General features: G+C 41.7%; 1 protein-coding gene across 20 annotated transcripts in view; it reads left to right on the top strand.

Moving 5' to 3' along the window:
• Positions 1-20,494, top strand: part of TENM3 (teneurin transmembrane protein 3) — a 1,294,211-nt gene that overhangs the window by 1,006,395 nt on the left and 267,322 nt on the right. The window lies entirely within an intron of this gene.

Below are 20,494 nucleotides of genomic sequence, written 5' to 3' on the forward strand. Positions count from 1 at the left end.
TGCAAAGAGGCGATTCTTGCTTGTCCTTCATTTCAAAAAGCAACTTCATAGCCCCCTTGCTTGAAAGTGCGTTAGTTCTTGTGTAGGTAGGTGTGGATGAGCAGGTGTATGTGCGATCAAGAGCATTTTCATACTGAACACAGAGGGCATTTGTAACTTGTCTTCCAGGGACCCGTTTGCTATTTTGGGCGTGCTTCTCACCTCATACAAGCAAAAAGCAACCCCCTCCTTGCAGCTGTCTGACAGCCTGTCAGCTACCATCACTTCCTATCAGTTATTCATCATTGCTTTTGACTGCGTTTCAGGAGATCGTTCGTGCGTTGTTTTCTGCCCTCGCTGCTTATCATCTCCCCAGCCTGGGCCACTGTACGACAGAGGCTTCGATGCCATGCTGTTACGTATTCTTTTCCAGTTCAGTCTAGTGATATTGTGATGGTGATCTTACTCCCGGTATTTGTATGTGAGACTGATGCAACTTGTTACAACACCACAGTACCTACTTGGTGACTGTCTAGGGAGCTATAAACTTACATCAATATCATCAATATCGATCAAAACATTTTGAAACTCCTCCTGTAGAAATACCTTTAGGGTCAGCTTACAAGCCACATTTAAAAAGTATTGTTATTCTGTATCAGCCTCTCATTTCTAACTGGCAGGGTTAACTCCACATGAACACATACGTGCTCTAGCATCTCGGTACTCCAAATAACGTGTCTGTTTCCAAAAATAAAATCCACTTTGCAAAGATGAAAATCTGTATCACACCCCAAATTGTGTGATCTAGCCCACCAAACTGCCTGATAGCATTCCAAAGTGCTTACTTTGAAAGGAAAATACTTATGTTAATGTCTAAATTATTATATGTTCTTTTTAAATCTATTTACTCTTATTTCTGTGCCTCTTATTGCCTCTTCTGCTTTTATTTTTATCCTCTAAGCCTCACTCTCGTCTCCTCATGGCATTATCACTGACTCCACATAAATCATTGCTTTGGCCTTGTCGTCATGTGCTTACTGAAACATGCCTTACATAGCAAGGTAGGAGGAGACAGATTTCAGGTTTCTTCTTATTAAACCAAAGCATTAAGTTTCTCTCTGGAAAGGTAGATGTTGACAATGAAACAGAACTCAGAGGATGATGCTTCACATGGTAAAATCCCAGAATGTTGGAAATGGAAAGGACCGAAGATAATCGCTATTGAGGATAAATACAATAGCTCTGGTCCAGAAAGGGGCAGAAATGACGAAGTCCTCGGGAGGACAGATCCAAGGGAAAACCCTGACTGAGCACATCGCTTTCCGCCAGCATTGGCTTCACTTAGCCCAAGGTAGATGCATGAAACCATGTTGATAGCTGTTAAGGCCCTTCAGTTGTTTTTGTTTTTAGATACCTGCTACATTGGAAGTGTTTTCAGTATTTAGCGATAATACAGTATGGTTGAAAGAGTGCATGTTTGGGAATTGGAAAGCCTGAAGTTTAATCTTGTCTTCACCTTCAGCTGCATGCCTCCATCTATAAAATGGGTATATTAACGTCTAAGTGACAGAGCTAAATAATAATGAGTGGAAAGTATGTAAAGATTCAAAAGAGTCAAGCACTGGCCTTGACACATGGTATGCTTAAAAAAAAACAAACAAACAGGCTGTTCCTTTCTTCTTTCCTTTTTTTTTTTTAAGTTTTATATATTTAAGTCACCTCTACTTTGGGGCTCAAACTCACGACCCTGAGATCAAGAGTCATATAGCCTTCCAGCTGAGCCAGCCAGGCACTCACCTTTCTGCCTTTTTAATTACATAATTACACAATAAGGTGTGTGTGTGTGTGTGTGTGTGTGTGTGTGTGTGCGCGCGCGCACAGGTGTGTGTTAGGATTTCTACATCTCTCTTATATGCTGTGCAAAAATGAAAAGTGATCGTCAGATAAATGCCTGGTCTCCAGTATTTCCAATATTTTACGTTCTGGTTGGGATATAACATAAGTACGTGTACTCCAAGTATATTTATAAAGCAGGTTTTATTAGATGAACTAATAGATTTATACACAAGAGATTAAAGTAAATGGATGACCACAGTTCAAAGAGGTGAGTTTGGGCCTGATACCGAACCTTTCCATGGAAGAATTCCATGACATCTTTTTGAATTTCCTTGTTTGTGCTTAGAAGCAGTCGGTCAGTTAGTTGGATGGCTGGCGTTCGTTGCCCCGATAGTAGTGAAAATGGGCTGGTTAAGTTTATCTGTGTTTAGTCTTCATAGGCACATACTATGGAACATCTAATCTTATCTGTCATATTCATGATCCATAAAACCCTCTTTTGAAGTCAGGTTGCATATTGCAAAAAAGTAGAGCTCTAAAGTAGGTCACAGTCCTAAGAGACACACTGGAATCAACATCTGAAATTGAAAAGCTATTCTCCATTCGTATTAAGTTTTTAGGTTACCACTAAGGGAAAAAAAAAAAAAAACACACGAAAATGAGATGAAATAAAGGAGGACTGACTTATTCAAAATGTAAAGACCGTAGAATTATGCTAACATTTTTCTTTCGTCTTTTTTCCTCTTCTGTCATTATGTCTAAAAATGGATATCTAACATTATATAACATGAGGTCTTAAGATCTCTGAGAACTGATCAGCTCAGCTGTCTTCTGTTTTCTTCCTCATCCAAGTACTCTTACCGTTGTGCCTTTTCTGGGTCCCAGAAACTCATTGCCAAATGTCTTCAAAAATCAGTTCCCGCAGACTTCTATATCTCAGAACGGAATCATCTCCTCAGTTTGATTTGTCAGGGGTCAGTCTTTCATAGACAACTGCATGGGCTTTTTCTATAAATCAGTGGGTAAGCATTGGGTCTTAGTTCAGTCTTGCCCAGAAAGCTGTTGGAAGCATGGTGCTGAAGGAGAATGTTTTTCCATAGAAGGAAGAATGCAGTAAATTACCGATATCATGGCAGAAGTTTTGAAAGCAGAAGTTTATAAATTTGTGTTTTAGGAAGGAGACACGTTGCAAAACGTTTAGTCAAGTGTCTGGGAAATTTTCACTTTTGAAACACAGTGCTTCCAACCCATTTCTTTAAATGTCTCCTGTATAGTTACTGCTTTCTCCCCTGGCAGATTGTGGGAAATAGAAATGTACCATCCATGGATGCACACAGCTTTAATATTCATATCTTTATGTTACTTTCTTGTATATTGTGCACTGATTATCTCATATACCTAAATTGTAAATGCGACCTCTGTCTTAAATTCCAGTCTGGTCCAAGAGACTTGTCCTCCCTTGTGCCCCAGAGCGGATGGTTCCTGACAACTGAGTGGTTAATTCTGCGGGTTCTGGCATCAGATTTCCTGCGTTGAAATCCCGGTTCTGTCACTAAATAGCTGAGTGATCGGAAGCAGTTTATTCAACCTTATGAGATCTCGGTTTTCTCTGTGTAAAATGGGGGCTAATACTGCTTACTTCCTTGAATTATTATGAGGATGAACCACCATATGTAATCTTGACAATATCTTGCTCACAGTAAATGTGCAATAAACATTAGCCATCATTATTATTGGTGCTGTTGTTGATGGTCTTTGAAGGGCTTACTTGCATTTTCTCAGTGATAAATCATTTGTAGGGTGTCCTATGGACCTTGGTTGCAGATACTCACAAGGGATGGTTTCTTTTGTTTGAGATTTTCAAAGTAGCGTATGGCTTCCATTCAAATAGCTATTTCTCTAAGAGTCCGCTCACTGTGACTGGAATGCTATAAATCCCATCTGGCGACGAAAGCGCCGATACTATCCTGTTCTTAAATTGGGCATAGCTCTCTGAACTCCTACCTGCTGGCAACAATGACTGAACGACCCTTTTGCAAAAATTACCACTATCATTAGTATTTAAGCTTCGTGAAACTCATCAAGTATTCATCTTTCTTTATAGCTCATCGGTCCAGTTGACTTTCGTATATCACATAGTTGAATAATAAGAAATGAAATGATGGGATCCTTTTCCTCTAACATATTGTATGGCAGTGTATTCTGACACGGGATCTTGATAGACGTGATGCTAATCCGTACGCAATTAGTCAGACTTTGTGCGGGTGGATCAGACAGGATGAAACGCTGGCCTTTCTTCTTTTCTTTGAATCAAAGTGACAGCCTAACTTAGACTTTCAATTAAGCTTTCCAGCTTCCTACCTGTGTTCTTGTATTGGTTTCTTAGGTGGGAACATTTTCTCTGCGTGGACAGAAACAGTTGATAAACTCAGCTCCAACAGAGAAATAAATTACATGCCAGCTATAATGAGACATCAACGCCTAGTAAATTTTCTTTTGCTTGTAAAAATGTGGCAGTATGAAGTAGGAGTCAATAATTATTTATTGTTAATTCCCTAATGTTGCCTTCTGATGCACATGGAAATTGTGATGCGACTCAATTAGACAGAATTATCAGTTATTTAACATACTCACTCTAATGCACATGGATGAAAATGGCTGTGATAATCTGGCGGGGATCCTTTGTGTTGTAGTGAAGCATGTAAGCACCCATCCTGTAGTCCAGAACAAACGTATCTCGCACCGAATTTAATGAAAATTACCTTTGCTGGCCGCGAGCCACGCACTCAGATCAAGGAAGAGCCACCCTGTCCTCATATGTGTTTATCTCCGTCTCCGTGGGTCCACTTTTTTCGTTTGTAATTTCTAGTTATAGATTCTTGTGGGAGGTCCAAGGTCTATTTTAAGCAGTTTGGCCTTTCCTAGCAAAAAAATACTATAATACAGAGTACGGTAATGCAGAATACCTTAGAATATGTAATATAATGTCATCATAATATACTAAGCATTGAGATTTCTTTATTAATTGTCCAGGATGCTCCAGTAATAGTATACAAACTACCCTCATAAATAATCATGCTCCTGTTTTCCGAGATGTTTGAGAAAAATACTCCATAGAATGTTCTTTTCACGTCTGTAATCCACTTCGGTAACTGTTGTCACAAGACACGGAATATTTCCCATGAACGAGTACCATGTATAAACACAAGGCTGGAATTAAATCCATGAGGGAAGCGAAACAGAAATACTTACCTTGAGGAGCTATGGATATAATAGTTTATACTTCAGATCGAGGATCCTTTCCGCACCCACGCCGGAAGGCATAAACACTTGACACAAAAATACAGTGTGCTGTGAAGGTCTTAGTTGTGCTTTTACTAAATCCTATAACATTTTCTTCAGATTATCTCTCCTGATTATCTTTTAAAATTTTTTTTTCAACGTTTATTTATTTTTGGGACAGAGAGAGAGCATGAACGGGGGAGGTGCAAAGAGAGAGGGAGACACAGAATTGGAAACAGGCTCCAGGCTCTGAGCCATCAGCCCAGAGCCTGACGCGGGGCTCGAACCCACGGGCCGCGAGATCGTGACCTGGCTGAAGTCGGACGCTTAACCGACTGCGCCACCCAGGCGCCCCTCTCCTGATTATCTTTTAGTCTCTAGTTCATTACCACCATCATAGTGTAGCCCCCGTTGTTTTTTGTTGTTGTTTTTTTTTTCCCCTAATAAAGTGGCCATATTAACCTAGCTTAAATGCTGCTTTATCAATCACCGTCTTGCTTAGGAAATTACAAAAGTGGCCTTTTTTCTTCTCCATCGGTACTAAATGTCTCCCTCGGTCCAGGCCTTTCTCGGTCTAGCTCCCCTCGAACTCCCGTGACATACGTTCTTCGCTCTGAGGACAGACCCTTTCATCTGGCTGCCTTCACGGTATGACCCTGTCATGTGCCACTTGCCTAAAATACTTTTCACTGTGACCCTCGGTTTTGAAATCCTCCTTATCCTGTAAAGATCAGCCTCAAGGACTGATACATGTTCTGATTATTCCAGTTCTGACTGATCATTTTATGCTCTCAAATCTCGCCCATGTTGTTTGTAGCGTGCATGTAGCATTTAATTATACTTCTTGATATTGTGAGTCTTCAAAATCACTGACATTTCTCTGTGTGTTCTTACCACTGGGAAGTGTAGGGCTGAGTTACTGGCCTATCTTGAGCAATTGCAGAGAACCTTTGATGACCGTTTCTATGTATTAACTTTCCCTCCAGTATTAATTGTGATACTTCTCTTTTGCAAGAAGCTTAATTTTTTAATCTTACGTATCTTGTCTACTTGTAAGCCACCTTGGATTCTTGTTAGGAGAGGTAATCCTCTAAGGGCCCTGAACATCCCTGCACGTTTTTGCTGCCGTGCTAAAAATGTAAGGCTCTGCTGCTCTTCACCCAGATCATTTCTCAGGGTTGTGTTTGTAGCGAGAGACCTTGAGGGATGAGGTGTTGGCCACGAGCAGGCTTGTTTACTGGCTGCTATAAAACCATGGATTCCCCAGGGTCAGTGCTCAACTGTGAAACAGACCCACTGTGTGCATAAGCATCCATTTGGGCCCATGGACTTGGGGCCCAAAGGAGCTAACACACATTGAAACTCCTGTTGCTTTCCGGGCCATATACAATAAATGTCTCGGCCTCTGACTCACGAGTCTTGTCTTCTGTCCACATTCATGATAGCAACAAGCCAACTTACTAAGTTGTAATTCAGACACAATGAAGTCCTAGACCAAATCATCCTTTATGGAGAGATCGAAACTATTCCATAAATTAATATAAATAAATGTATTTTTGAGCCTTTTAAACCAACCCACTGTGCAGAGCACCGTCCTAAATATGCTGAAATAGAATTAGATGTGAGTCTATACTGACTGTGCTTTGCAGAGCTAACATTTCGTCAAGCCGTGGCAGAGTAACAGTAATTAAATCGGTCATTTCTTAGCATTGTGTTGAGAATACTCAAGCTGTTCAAATTGCTTGAACTTTCTGCTTCAACTAAAAAAATGAATAGAGAATGCATTTGACTTCAGCTTTCTTCTGAAGGTTTCTGAAGAGCACTCCAGTACAGATTAAGAGCTATTTATCTCTGTTTTCGCTCTTTCTATTCTCATTGTTCTTTTTTCGTTTTTTGATTTTTATTCGGACTGAAACTTTGAGAATATAGCACTTCTACATGGATAAGAAAGCAATAACACATGCTTTCAAATTGTTTAGTTTTTTTTTAACTCCAGCATTAAAAGATAAAAAGGAAATGATGAGCATAGACATAATGACGTATGACCTCTGAAGAATTAGGGTAGAAAAAAAAGTTAATATTTATTGATTTGTTACAAAGTGCCAGGTCCTTTTAGAGTGTTTGACATGCATTGTGTCGTTAAACCTCCCAGTCATCTAAGAGTTAGGTATTATTTGAAGAAGAAACTAAACTGTTAGAAAAACGAAGTTCCTGTTGTGAACATGGTTCAAACCTGGAGAGATGAGCCGTCAACACCGAAGGCAGGTAAACCATGAACTCTCAGCTCCATATGAGGCTACTGTTAGAAAGAAAAAGGGGCTCCTGGGGGGCTCCGTGGGTTGAGCGTCCGCCTTCGGCTCAGGTCGTGATCTCACGGCTCGGGAGTTCAAGCCCCACATCAAGCTCTGTGCTGACAGCTCACAGCCTGGAGCCTGCTTCGGATTCTGCATCTCTCTCTCTCTCTCTCTGCCCCTCCTCTCCTCGCACTCTCTCTCTCTCTCTCTCTCAAAAATAAACACTAAGAAAAATTAAAAATAAAAGGAAAAACTTACATTACATCACTGATATTTCAGAGTTTATCCTACAGCAGCTCACGTTACCTTACTATGGAAATGATCACATATCCCCACTAGGAGCACTAAGATATTTAAATATTTTATGACATCATGATGGCATTATTTCTGAGACTTCTAAAAGATTTGATTATTACCTTGTATATGTGAGAGAGCACATATTACTTTTATTTACTTTTTCGCATTACTTTCATAAAAAGAAGAAAAAACTCGGAAGATATGACCATATTGGGAGCGATGTGGAAATAACGAGCAACCTGGTCCGTGAACTGCCTGTGTTTCGTCAGGCATGGGATTTAATCGCTAGGAGCCTCACCTTCCTAATCTAAAATGAAATAATCCAGCCTCCTTAGGGTTGATTCGTCTAGTACTCCTAGACTAATAGTTTGCGGAAACACAGTGGTGTCTACTCCTTGAGGATAGAAATAGCATCCAGTGCTGTTGAGGCACACAGGACAGGTGACAGGTTAATACATACACAATTAATTTCTAACCGACTAGAACATGCTGTCCTTTCAGGAAGCATTTTGGCATTTTGAGTCAAAAGCCAGAAATGCGTCTCTTCCGGTTGGCCCAGTCATAGCATTTAGCATTATTTATGAATAATCGAAGCAAAATAAGAAATGAGGCGGGACAGGGTCACAGAAGCCTTTCACTTTTCACTCTGAGTGTCTGGATGTAATGGAGTATCTTGGTAAAGCGTGGGAGACCTGCTCACTGCAGAGTTTTCCTGCTGTTCAGAGACAACATAAGGAGCACCTGGGTGGCTCAGATGGTTAAGCGTCGGCTCTTGATTTCAGTCTTGATCTTCTGGTTTGTGAGTTCAAGCCCTGTGTGGGGCTCCGCGCTGAAAGCATGGAGCCTGCCTGGGATTCTCTCTCTCCCTTTCCCTCTGTGCCTCCCCCACACCCGCCCGTGCTCTCTGGCTCTCTCAAAATAAATAAATAAACATGAAAAATGGTGAATAACTTACAGCAGTTATCGTTAATAAAACCGTATTGCATATTTGAGAGTAGCTGAGAGAGTGGATTTTGGAAGTTGTCATCCCGAAAACACGAATGTCTATGTGCGGTGATGGACTTTAAGTGGACTTACTTTGTTCATCATGTCACAACATATACAGATACCAAATTGTACCTTGTGCACCTGCTACTAACATAAAGTCGTGTTACTTGTACCTCAGTAAAAAATAAATGAAGAAAGGTAAACAGCACAAACCATATTAGCATCAGGAAGGTTTATACTAAAACACAAAATTGGAGCTGTGTTTTTATTGAAAGTATGGAAAAATTAAATTTACACTTAGTGAAGAATTAGAAGGGAGCATACCTAGGAAATTGAAAATAATTTGATGTGTTGGTGATAGAATTATGGATTTTTCCCCCTTCCCATCGATTTGCAGGGTGTGATGGGAGAAGAAGCTAGAGAAGAATTTAGGGGCTAGCTCTTTGAGGATTGCGAATGGAAAAAAGAAACCTTTGGATTTCATTTTGTAGGTCCTGGGCGGGGGGGGGGGGGGGGGGGGGCGTTACTTAAGAGTTTTCTATAGATCCACGATCGGATCTGGCTTCTAGAAGGATAATTTGTGGTAACAAAGTTTGGTAATAGGGAGACAGGTTAGACCCTTAGAGTAATAATTCAGGCGACGGTGACAAATGCGAATTAACCATGTCTTTAGTTTCGGTTTTCTGATGCTTTGACCTCTGGGGTCTTGCTGTCCTGGAGGGACCGCTCCCCCCCAGGGTTAGCTAATTCCCAGAGATAGTAATCATGTGGCCCAGGACGGTGTTTTTCATTTGGGCTCTCACACTCTGGGCAGTTACACAACTTCCCTAATTACCCTGGCCAGATATTGCACAGCCAGACACGGCCCCAGAGCCTACCAGAATTACACAAACTAGACAGTCATAAGCCTTGTTTACCTGCCTTGCCCGTTCCTTCCTGCAGAAACCACAGTAAAGGCTCTGGCTCACAGCCCGCCTCCCCCCCCCCCAACTCCCTCTGCCTCCTGACTGACTCTGGTGCTCCCCCTGGGGCCCCACATGGTGTGGCATCCCTGATTCTCTTGGGATCTGTGAGTCACAAGCTCTCTTCTCAATTATAATAGTCCCCTGATCCGTTGGCCTTACTAAACCTCAAGTTTTCTATTAGTCCTCTATTTTAAAACGAGATGCTGTGGGCCCGAATGAAAGCAGTGCAAATGGGAACCGAGAGGAAGATTGAGAGGTGTTTAGGAGTGAGGATTTTGGGGTTTGATGGGGATGGAATAAAGACGTGAGGAATAAAGAAATGGAAGGAGGAGAATGATCACTCACAGACTTCTAGCTTGATGATACTGACTATGCAAAGCGACAACCTAGAAGAAGAGGTTTTGAGGGGGAAAGATCATGAATTTGGTTTAGAACTTGGGAAGTTTAGGTGCTTGAGAGACATCCACGTAAACATATCGAGGAGGCATTTGTAAAGATGTGTCCTGAATCTTTTATACCCAGGACACACAGTAACAAATTCATTTTATATCTGATGCTATATAAAGATGTGATTTCATATTTCACAAAACAATACCCCTTTCTTTGTGTGATGCACTCTGATAGTTGCTGTCTGTGCCAGCTTTTTTGTTCCATTTTGAAATATGTGTTGTAAGCCGCTAAAGCAAATTCATGAATGACTAAAATGTCACAGCCCATTCTTTGGAAAACCCTAGTCTGGAGCATAAAAGAAACTTAGAGAGATTTGGAAGTCATAGATATACTGAGGTCAGTTGAAGCTATGGGACATTGTCTAAGGGCCTAAGTGGGGAGCAAGAAAATTTCCCAGATTATGGCTCTCTAGAATACAAACATTTGAAAATTTTATTTATTTTTTTTTTTTAATTTTTTTTTTCAACGTTTATTTTTGGGACAGAGAGAGACAGAGCATGAACGGGGGAGGGGCAGAGAGAGAGGGAGACACAGAATCAGAAACAGGCTCCAGGCTCTGAGCCATCAGCCCAGAGCCTGACGCGGGGCTCGAACTCACGGACCGCGAGATCGTGACCTGGCTGAAGTCGGAGGCTTAACTGACTGCGCCACCCAGGCGCCCCACATTTGAAAATTTTAAAGCCAATAGAAGAGGAGGAAGCCAAAGAGAGTGGGGAAGAACAGTAAATCTTAATAATAGAATCAGTAAAGTTAAGAAACCAAGCAAAGAGGGAGTGAGGGGCGCCTATGTGGCTCAGTCAGTTGAGCGTCCAACTCTCGATGTTGGCTCAGGTCATGATCTCACGGTCCTGAGATCGAGCCCCACGAGAACCCTCCCTCTTCCCCTCCCCTCACTGGCTTGCACGCTCTCTCCCCCCACCCAGAAAAGGAGGGAGCAACAGCAGCAAATGCCGATGATAGAAAATAATATGAAGAATCCCAAGATTAGATTTTCCCAAGATAAGATGTCACTGGTGGTCAATGAGAAAACAATTCTGGTAGAGTGATTCAGGGAGAATAAGTTACAGTGGGAGATAAAGAAGTTAGACTTCTTTTGCAGAGAGTTTGGTCTGAAAGGGAAAAAGATATAAATATGTATGATAAATATATGTATGAACAACAGTAACTAAGAGGGGCAGAAACAGGGTTCATGTGAAGTCCTTGAAATGGGCTGGTTTGCATGTTCGAGACTAAATAAATGCTGAAATTTTCAAAAAAGGAATGTAAAGGGCTTAGGAAGAAATAGATCAAAGTGGCCAAGGTGAAAAAGATAATAGGAACAATTAGAATAAGATTGCAACTATTTCAACTAGTTAGCTTAAAAATGGACAATCTAGGGGCGCCTGGGTGGCTCAGTTGGTTGAGCATCAGACTTCGGCTCAGGTCGTGATCTCACGGCTTGTGAGTTCGAGCCCCACGTCGGGCTCTGTGCTGACAGCTCAGAGCCTGGAGCCTGCTTCACATTCTGTGTCTCCCTCTCTTTCTCTCTCTCTCTCTGCCCCTCCCCTGCTCACACTCTGTCTCTCTCTCAAAAATAAACAAACATTAAAAAAGAAATTTTAAATGGACAACCTAAAACTAACAACAAGAATCATATCATAGCTATGGCCCAGATTAAGAAAGATCAAAGAATATCTTTAGTATATTATTAGTGTATATTTAATATATATTCAAGTATATATATATATATATATATGTAAATATGTGCCCATGATTACGTATTTTATTAATAATTATATGCATAATTTCTTTGATGTAAATTATTTTGGACGGCTTAATGGGTATAAGCTTTGTTAAGCATAGGAGTGAGATTTCATGGAGATTGAGTAGGCTTTCTGAAATGTGTATTATTAATACATGGGATGATTTAGAATCAGTCACCCAGAAGAAATGATAAATTACTACTGGAAGTTATTTACAATTCTGTGAGTGTGTGATCTTCTTTCCTGTATTAGAGTCGAAGTCTAGTACTGATTGCAAAGTTTTAAGTAGAACCTGCTGTATATACAGCTTAGCGTTACACACAAAACATTTTTGTGGTTCCACACGCAGCTTTAAGTAGCAGTTGTGTAGAGACCGGGCTGCACCCTGCATGAACCTCCAGTTCAAAGGTGTGCACCATGGTCTTCCTAGAGCAAAACGTTGATGGCGGAAAAGCGTGTGGATACCAAAGTCTGACGTGGTCCTGTTCGCTTCGCCACAAAATAAATACGCTGTCGGTCTGCCGTGGTCCTGAGCGTGGAGTTGGCTAAAAATCTCCACCTGATCTGTTGTGGGCGCGTGGAATCAGGACGTAACGGGATCCGTGGGAAACAGCCCCGGGTCCTGAGTCAGGAACTGCAATTCTGTGTCTCCTCCAGCCAGCCAGTCTCATCTGTGGTCTTTGTTTTTGTTTTGGGGTTTTGGGTTTTCCGGTTTTGTTTTGCCAGTCTCATCTTTAACCAGACTGAAGATAACCGCATTCCTACATCACAGGATTATGATTATTATTCAGTGAGATAACGAGGGTGGAAATACTTCAAGACATTTTTCAAAAAAGTCTACTATAAGGTCAGAGTATGGTGATGATCATGCCACTGTCAGATTTGCTTAAAACAGCAAGTTCCAGGGTGTTTTGGCTGTCCTCTGGCCAAACCCCAAAGTAGTCAAGTGGACTTTCTTTTTTTACTGGGGTTCTTTTTCAAAGATACTATGAGATTTTTAAGAGGTGGCTCTTCTGTCCCTGTTATGTATTAGTGATAGAAAAGTTTTGCAGGGCTCTGTGAGCGTTTTCACAAAGTACGTAAGCAGATGAAAAATATTGTACAGGATTAATGTATATCACCGGGGAAAACCCGAGAAATGACTACTTTGTGTTTTCCCTGGGTTTCCCCTGGTTCATCCTCATCAGAGTAAGAAGAATTGAGTGCATTTTATTTTATTATTTAAAAAAAAGTTTTTTTTAACATTTATTTATTTTTGAGACAGCATGAACAGGGGAAGGTAAGACAGAGAGGGAGACACAGAATCTGAAACAGGCTCCAGGCTCTGAGCTGTCGGCACAGAGTCCGACGCGGGGCTCAAACTCACGGACCGTGAGATCGTGACCTGAGCCGAAGTCGGATGCTTAACCGACTGAACCACCCAGGTGCCCCTGAGTGCATTTTATATCAGAAAAAAGAGATTTCCAAGATAGCAATTCCTGCTGGATCTTAAACTATATGAGGCAGGTGAATGATTGTTAGGTTTTTAAAAGAAAATAGGGAAGGGAGTAAAACCTCTGCATTTTTAAAGCTCTTCCTTTCACGACTTTAACATGCAGCCGGAAGCAAAGAAGGGTCCAAACCCAGCCAAGAGTGTTTAAAATATGAGTTGGACAAACTTCTGTGAGCTGCCAAAACCCTAATGTAGCAAGAAGGAAGAAGGTTCCAGGGTGTCATCGGTTTGAGAAATCTGAGTTTTACTGTGCCATTGAAATCCCAGCGTGTCTTCTCCCTCTTTCCTGTGGTGTCTCTGTTAGTCTGTCTTAAAAACAAGCTTCAGGGGTGCCTGGGTGGCGCAGTCGGTTAAGCGTCCGACTTCAGCCAAGTCACGATCTCGCGGTCCGTGAGTTCGAGCCCCGCGTCGGGCTCTGGGCTGATGGCTCGGAGCCTGGAGCCTGTTTCCGATTCTGTGTCTCCCTCTCTCTCTGCCCCTCCCCCATTCATGCTCTGTCTCTCTCTGTCTCAAAAATAAATAAACATTAAAAAAAATAAATAAATAAAATACGCATAACATAGGGGTGCCTGGGTGGCTCAGTCGGTTAAGCGTCTGACTTCAGCTCAGGTCACGATCTTGCGGTCCGTGACTTCGAGCCCCGCGTCGGGCTCTGTGTCGATAGCTCAGAGCCTGGAGCCTGCTTCCGATTCTGTGTCTCCCTCTCTCTCTGCCCCTCCCCCGCTCATGCTCTGTCTCTCTCTGTCTCAAAAATAAATAAACGTTAAAAAAAATTTATAAAAAAAACAAGCTTCATCATAACACAATAGTAAACATAATGCAGGTCTGGGAGAAGAGACTGATGTCTTAGGCAGTTTGTTTGTACATTTTGTATTTAGTCTTAATATCTGTCTTCATTCAGTTCAAAGTGGATGCTGCAAATATCCGTAGTACCCTGAAAACTTGAAATCCTGTGAATGCACATAGGATTCAGGAGTAGATTCAGGAGTAGATGCCTCATCTGCATGGGAATAAATACAGGTAAACCCCTACGTGTCCAGACTAGTGGAGTCTCCACTGGAATTACTGATGCCATGACTTGATAAGGAGGCCCCAGATCCTTGATTTTTTTCCATCCCTTTTCTTGTCCTTTTGTTGGATTCTTTTTTTTTTTAATTTAAAAAAAAATGTTAGTGTTTATTTTTGAGAGAGAGAGAGAGAGAGACAGAGTGCAAGTGGGGGAGGGGCAGAGAGAGAGGGAGACACAGAATCCGGAGCAGGCTCCAGGCTCCGAGCTGTCACCACAGAGCCTGACGCGGCTGACCTGAGCCAGAAGTGGGAGGTTCAACCGACTGAGCCACTCAGGCGCCCACCCCTTTTGTTGGATTCTTAAGCCTTGGAAGCCTGCCTTTCTGATGTATAGACCTAAGTCCAAAAATTAAGGGGTGGGGAGAGAGTGTGAATTGTGTTGCTGGTACCTCATAGTCTTGGTAATCTTTGGAAACAGTATTTGAATTAGGTACACTGGAAACACACAAATTGTCGGGAAACATCAGCCGGTGTATTAGAAGGTGGCGGTGTGAGATGGAATTCTAAGATGACATTCAAGATCCCCCCCAACCCTCCCCCACCGTGCATATTCTGTATCCGCTTCTCCTGAGCATGAGTGGGGTCTTAAATGTGATGAAACATCATAACATGATATCCCAAAGGGATTTTGCAGATGTAATTACGGTCCCTAATCAGTTGACTAATCATTAATCTAATGAGAGATGGTCTAGGGTGGGCCTGGCCTTTTAGGAGAGCCCGTACAAAAGACAGATGCACAGATCCTCTCTGGGAAGCCTCAAGGGTAACGCAAAGGGCAGTGTTGTGAACTTCCTGTAGAGAGAGGGGACCCCCAGGGGCTCAGGGCCTCGGCCCTGTGGCCGCAAGGAACTGAATTCGGCCAACCTTGATGAGCCTGGAAGGGGACCTTGAGAACTCCACGAGAATGGCAGCTTGGCTGACACGTTGATTTCAACCTGGTGAGATCCTCAGTAGAAAACCCAGTTAATCCGTGCCTGGACCGTCCTGATTCACAGAAAGTGTGAGATAATACATTTGTTGCTTCAAACAGCCAAGATGTAGTGGCAAATTGTTGCCCAGCAGTAGGAAACAAATACAGTAACAGACTAAAATCAAAGACTATATGAGAATCCCAAGCCTATTCAGAAATGCAACTAATGACATTTACCGTTTGTTTAGCACCTGTTGTGCCCTGGGCATCATCCTGGCAGTTTTCTTTAACTCTCAGTGTATGTTTTGCGAGGAAAACTGAGACTCAGCAGAAGTTTGTAACTTGCCCAGCTTCCTGACCGCAGTCCATCCGTTGTACAGTTTAGTGTGTTATCCCCTGGCCACATCTGGCAAATGAGCACCCTGAAATGTGGCGAGGCCAAATTGAGACGAGCTCTAAGTGTGAAATAAATGCTGCATTTTGAAGCTTTTGTGCAAAAAAAAAAAAAAGTAAATACATCAGTTATTTTTATGCACTGACACCATGCTGAAGTTTTATTTTGTACATACTGGAATAAGTTTACTGTAATATTACAATCAATTTTACCTATTTTTTTAAAGAGAGAATTTCAGGGAGGACTGGAGGGAGGGAGGGAGGGAGAGAGAGAGAGAGAGAGAGAGAGAGAGAGAGAATGAGAATCTCAGGCAGGGTCCACACCCAGCACAGAGCCTGATGCAGGGCTTGATCTCACAACTCTGAGATCATGACCTAAGCCAAAATCAAGAATCAGATGCTTAACTGACTAAGCCACCCAGGCGCCCCTTACCTATTTCTTTTTACTTACTTAATGTGGCTACCAAAACTAAAATTACATGTGTGGCTCACCTATATTTCTATTAGACTGAGGAGAATTTGGAAAACCAGAAAGAAAACAAAATTCCCACTACCCATAAATAGCTGCTGTTAATATTTGTGTGTATTTCTGTTCTGTTAGTATAAAGGTATAATTTTTCTGTCCCTCTACAGTTTATTCCAATATATCAAGCAACATCTGCAAGGCCAGAGAGAGAAACCCCAGATGAGCTTAGAACGTTTGCCTGAGATGTTAACGTTTGTTACGTAAAGAAGCTGACACCCAAATCCCATGTCTTCGTGGCTCCAAATCCGTTTACCTGTAAACCCTGTGTTCTTTCTACAATACCACAGTGCCTCTCCTGAAAAAAAAAACCTTTGCCAGAAATATTAAAAGATGTCTCCCAGTGCATCACATTACAGGAAGCATGTAACCCAGAAAGAAAATCTGACAGGGCCTGAAGTTTTACATTTTTATGAACAGTTTTATTTGGAAACAAATTTTGGAATATTTGTTCACCAGTCGTTAATAGGATTGATTATAAATTTTCCTCTGGAATATATTCAAGAGGTGGGCAGAGGAATCTGGATATCGTTGGTTTGGGCTGTTAATACGTGCACTTATTACGAGGTCACGTACAGAACTGAATAAAATCTGAAAGCAAAATGAAGAAAGCCGTCAGTCGTCACCGCAGAAACAAGCATGTTCATTTCCAGCCAAGGACAGACAGTTCTTTGGTGTATAAACAACATCTTAGATGTGTATGTAGGGTGCTTTACCCTCAGGACATTTCCTGTTGCTTTGATTTGAAAATACATCTTGCTAAGTTTGAGTATTCATTTCTGGATGTAGCTGAGAGTAGCTACATTCAGAAGGCAAACACAACAAAGTTGTGCATTAAATTATTCCTGCTGAATGTATGAGCCGGCGTGACAGTCTGTTGCCACTCTTGATTGCACAACAGATGTTAACACTTCAAAATAAACACAAACTTTTTTTTTTCCTCTAGAAGTGAATTTCCTTCTTTATGAATCAGTTTGGGACAAGTTAGTACAGGCTTGTGTCTTCAAGAGAGGATGCGATGTATTATTTTTATAACAAAATGGCTTAAAAGAAAAATAATTATAGTGCCATGAAATTCATACATCAGCTCTTTCCTTTTCTCCTGGGCCATAGTTCTAATTATTTTTTCTAATGGTAATTGATAACCAGGTGAATTCCCTTGCTATTGCAGCTTTATAGAATTTTTTTGCTCTTAGCTTTCTAGGGAATAATAGAAAATCTCCAAGTTCAAATATATGTCAAAGTGATGTACTCCTTCTGTACATAAATAATAACTGTACAGAAGCCTGTTAAAGGGGGCTTTCATTTTTTATTTCAGATTTGCATCAGAAAGGTAATGACAGTTCATTAGTGCTTGAAGTATCTAGAACTTACAAAATATATCTCACGATTCAAGGTTAAATGGGTCACCGCCGTCAGTTATGAAGGGAAATATCATGCACTCCGTAGAACGTTTCACATATTTCAAAGCGTTATCTCTTGCAGGGAAACACAACCCGCCATTCTTCTTCCGAGAAGTGACAGGGCGATAGGGAGATCTATACTGTCGCGTCCCTTAATATATATATGTAAAGAACTGGCTCTGCAGATTTTTCCTCCGGGAAAGTTTCCCACTGACTCCGATAGTTGTCGTCGGTATTAAAGCATTAGATGAAAAGGATTGCATAAGGATTATAAATTATCATGCTTTGTGTGTGCTTTTGCACCAGCACGTTTTAATCCCTCTATATTTGCATGTAGAGTTTTAATTAAGAGATAACTGTCGCCGCAGGTTGGCTGCAGAAGGCTACAGTCTCCAGCAGAGAGAGATGCCAGTGCCAAGTCCTACAGGTTGGGTAGCAAATGGGGGGTCGGTACCATAAGACAGAATTGTAATCAAAAGCGTAATAGTCACTTCTATTTAATTTAATGAATAACATCAGAATATCTCAGTGCGTTCGCTTGTGTTTTTAATAACTCCCTGTTCTTTTTAATGTCTATCAGGAGTATGCTGGATGTTCCTCCTCCCATAGGATTTTTTTTTAAGTTTATTTTTGAAACTGACTAATAAATAATTCTTACCCACAAGAGTTAGGGTCTAACAAGATGTGATCTTTTCTTTTCCATGGTTGATTCGAGTCGGGGTTGTCCTTCCATGTTCACAAAAGGATTTTTTTTGCACAAAGTGCCTTAGATGGGAGGTAAGGTAGCTTTTAACTTACTCTGTAGAAAAAAAGTCACTCAGACGAAGTTCTAACTCCCCTAAGCTATAAAGAACCAGTGGCTAGGAATAGTTGGTACACGTGGGGGAAAACAAAGTTTCAATAATTCTGCATTATCTATTTGTTGCGCCTGTTATCCCATTTTTAAAAAATGTTTGGTAACATTTTATTTTTGAGACAGAGACAGAGCTTGAGTGGGGGAGGGGCAGAGAGAGAGAGAGAGAGAGAGGGAGACACAGGATCTGAAGCAGGCGTGAGGCTCGAACTCGTGAATCACGAGACCATGGCCTGAGCTGAAGTCAGCCGCTTAACCAGCCGAGCCACCCAGGCCCCCCTTGTTATGCCACTTATAAGTGCATTTTGAATAAGACTTCATTGAGGTTTCCTCCTACGACTATACACATAGGAGGAGTGCTCCCATCTCAAGGCTGTAATTCTGATCAAGGCTCACTATTTTTCCTTTCCGCTTTCACCCTGTCCAGGAAGTAATTATTTCTGCTCTGTCCTCAGTCATCTTAACCAACCCTATCACCCTTGGGAACAGTTAAGGTCCCTTTACACACAGTATGATGGGTGGGACAACGTCCCGTTCCCTATTTTCATGGCAAATGAGTGGCTACTGAGAAGAGAAAATAACCACCTTGCTGTGCTATGCCATCACCCCTGAACTTAAACTGAATATAATCTGTTGTTCTGGATTGAAGTATTCAAATTATGGCAGATTTTCTTCCCCAAGAGAAAATTTGGGACATGCTGAAAATGTTTGTGTCAGTGAAAGTGTATCTTCTCGGGTCTCCTACGACTGGCTTGGGTTGTGGTTGAAACTTTTTCTTTCTATCATTGATGGCACACCTCTTTGGAAGGGGTAGGATCTGAGCCAACACTCCCTACTTTCTGATGCAAAAGTAATTCTTTTTTTTTTTTTAATTTTTTTTTCAACATTTATTTATTTTTGCGACAGAGAGAGGCAGAGCATGAACGGGGGAGGGGCAGAGAGAGGGAGACACAGAATCGGAAACAGGCTCCAGGCTCTGAGCCATCAGCCCAGAGCCCGACGCGGGGCTTGAACTCCCGGACCGCGAGATCGTGACCTGGCTGAAGTCGGACGCTTAACCGACTGCGCCACCCAGGCGCCCCAAAAGTAATTCTTAAAGTGAGAGACAGACTGGATATTTGGAGGGAATAGAAATGAGGCACTTTACTTTGTTACTTTCTTCTAGAGGGTGTAACTTTCCTCATAAGTATCATAAGCTGCTAGGGACAAGAGCCAGATTAGAGAGAAGAATTTGCCATAGATGTAAAAGGAGCTAGAAAATCTAGAAGTTGCCGTGTTCCTGCGGTCCCTGTCAGATCCTTTCTTCCTACGACCTCTGTTATCCATCGCTCCCCTCGTGACTTGGATGAAATCATCCTCTATGGCATACAGTTCAGTTGGTTATAGAGAGAGTAGTTACTGCGGCTCACTCGGACAAGAGGAAGAACACGTTCTTACGAGAGAAGCAAAAGTCAAATTACGCAACTTACTATTTTCCCAAATACTTGAATATGTTATCCTTTCAAATGGTGATGTCTAAAATCTTGTAGTGGGAGCCAAAATAACATCTTTCAGTTTCTTCAGACTCACTACGATGACTCGGTACAACTCCACACTGATAAATCTCGCTGAAAACCAAACCAGTATTTAAGTCCAGACTTAGAGTCATAGCCTTCCGAAACAAGAGGGAATCGAATTACGGGCAAACAAACAAACAAAACCCAAGACCCAGGAGAGGCTCAATAATTTACTTAATCGCATGGTGAGGTACTACTGTGGATGGGTTTAGTATCCATTACCTCTGGACCCTAACTCCTTTCCACTCGTTGACTCCGCCTTTGAGTGAAGAGCAGATGTGGTTGGTGGTCCAAAAATTTGCAAAAGAATTGACCCTGGGGGTTCCTTCACAAAGTAGACTCCGTAGCCTATTAAGGATGTAATTTTAAAATTGAAAACAAAACCGGAAACCACAGTAGCTCCCTGTTCCAGACATGAAGGTAATCATTACAACCCTGCTGTTGGCTACGCATCATTATCATCT

This window comes from Puma concolor, chromosome B1, assembly GCF_028749965.1.
Source record: "Puma concolor isolate L17-30 chromosome B1, mPumCon1.1.hap2, whole genome shotgun sequence".
NCBI classification, from domain to species: Eukaryota; Metazoa; Chordata; class Mammalia; order Carnivora; family Felidae; genus Puma; species Puma concolor.